Consider the following 2,532-nt stretch of genomic DNA (forward strand, 5'->3'; position numbering starts at 1 on the left):
CCATAGTAAGGCGGCTGTGCGAAAGCTCGGCCACGAGAGTTACTTCAAGCTGGGCCTGCTGGAGGTCAAAATGCCTTCCTCACGATCTACTTTAGCAACTTTTGAACTTTTCAATTTCGTGGCAGTTCCTAATAAATGGTTTTACGGGCTCGCACGTGTGTCTCAAGAGCTAGAAAACGGCCTCATCCAGGCACCATGTCTCCTTAAACTGGATGTCTTGGAGGCCATATATAAAAGCAGTGCGTTCTTGCTTTGCATGATTTGCTTGCCATTTGGCTTGCCATTTTGCTTGCCATTTTTCACACTCGGTAAACGGTAATAGCAGTGATTTTTTTTTCACGTGAAGCATTTTTTTTTTCAGCAAACTAAAGGCACGTGCTTTATGGCCATTTATCCAGCTAGCTATGTCTTTGTGCTCTCGAGGCTCTTTCGTTAGCACGATATACTACACCAAAATCGCAACGGCCCAACGTGCACGTATGAATACACTCAAACTTTTTATAATGAAGTTGCATATGAACTCTTTCGCTACAAACCCATAGCCAATCGGACATGGAGTTCCGACAATTTCAAATCTCCCGCAAAAATTGAAAACACGCGTTTTACGGACACGCAGCGTTATCTAGCCTAAGCTTGGGCAACCAACTTTCCACTCTCATTTTCCTTTGTTTACATTTCACCCGCCAAGCTGCGCTGCAATTTGGTTTGGTTTTGGTAAACAGGGAAGATTTGCAGAAATTGATGGACATCTGCGGTAATGAGGGAGATAGGTTAGATTTCACATTAAGTAAGGGAAAATCAGCAGTCATGATTTTTAATGATAATGAAGGTTGTGAGCTTAGGATGCAGGAAGTCACGCTAGAGATAACAGATAAATACTAATATCTGATATCTGGGCGTATGGATAAGCAATGGAACCGAGTACCTAAGAGATGACAAAATATACGTGACGGCTAAAGGTAACAGGAATGCAGCAGTGATGAAAAATAGGGCGCTGTGGAATTACAAGAGGTATGATGTTGAGAGGAATATGGAAAGGGGTCATGGTCCCTGGGCTGACGTTCAGCAATGTGGTCTTGTGCATGAGATCAGAAGTTCAAGCAAGATTAGAAATTAAGCAACGTGGAATAGGTAGGCTTGCTTTAGGAGCTCACGGGAATACACCAAATCAGGAGTACGAGGTGATATGGGATGGACATCATTTGAGGGCAGGGGATTAAGCTAGCAGCAAGATAAAATTTGAGAAGAGATTGAGAGAGATGGGGGAGGAGCGTTGGGCTAGGAAGGTTTTCAGCTACTTGTGCATGAAGAATGTCGATACAAAATAGAGGAAGCGAACCAGGAAATTGACCGATAAATACTTAGAAAACAGCAGGTGGCCAAACCAAAAAGAACTATCGGTCAAGAAGAAAGTGAAGGAAATAGAGACTGATGTGGAGAATTGGCATAATTAAGAAGTCTGCCGAACTTTTAAGATCTATCGAACTTTTAAGCAAGAAATCGCCAAAGAAAGGACCTATGATAATACTCGGGGTAGTTCTCCACTGTTTGAGGCAAGGATGGGAGTATCGCGAACCAAGATATATCGGGCCAAATACGAAGGGGTAGACACGGTATGCAGTGCATGTGGAGAGGAGGAGGAGGAAACTGCTGAACACTTGATAATGTTCTTTAAAGGGCTTCAGGATGATGGCGCAGAGTTTTTCAGAGCACTGGGGTTTAGGGACAGAGAGGGCAAAATAGACTTTAAGCGGGTAGAATTAACTAGAAGAGGGTTATCTGATTAGTGGCTTAAGTCAAGACACGAGTGAAATTTAAACCCTTCCCTGCAAAGTAACAGTCCTCAACTTCACTATTTAAAGGGAAAAAAAAGGTAAAACTAGTGGTTAGTTCACTAAGGAAAACGGCTAGATGGCGTTAGCCTCCACCCAATCTAAAGGGTACAGCCACATTTATCCATACATTCATCCATCCAGCTGTTGCTATCACTTTGGCCGCTTCTACCGACGATTTTTTCGATCTGAGTAGTGCAGACGACTCGAGTGAGGACATTTGAGTTCCGACGACAAAACTCCAGACCAGACGCCTCAGACTTCTACAAGTATTATCAGGTATTACCAAGCTCGACAAGCTCGAGAAGTATTACCAAGCTCGCCCAGGCCACCCTCCTGCACCACCCTGCACACACTGCTCCCACTAGCCTCATGGTGGACGCTTCTTCAGAAGCAGTTGGGGCCGCTCTTCATCAATGGATTAATGGTGCATGGGCTCCATTTTCCATCTTTTCCGGCAAGTTACGCGGCACTGAGCGCCGATATAGTACTTTCGGACGGGAGCTTCTCGCGGCCTACCTTGCGGTGAAGCATTTCAGGTTCTTCCTTGAAGGGCGACAATTTGCCATTCTTACCGATTACAAGCCCCTTGTTTCGGCTTTACGTTCCTGCCGTGCCACGCACACTCTTAGAGAACTTCGACACCTTGCTTTCATTGCCGAATTCACCACAGACATACGTTATGTAAAAGGCAGCTTTA

This window comes from Rhipicephalus microplus, unplaced genomic scaffold, assembly GCF_043290135.1.
Source record: "Rhipicephalus microplus isolate Deutch F79 unplaced genomic scaffold, USDA_Rmic scaffold_18, whole genome shotgun sequence".
Lineage (NCBI taxonomy): Eukaryota > Metazoa > Arthropoda > Arachnida > Ixodida > Ixodidae > Rhipicephalus > Rhipicephalus microplus.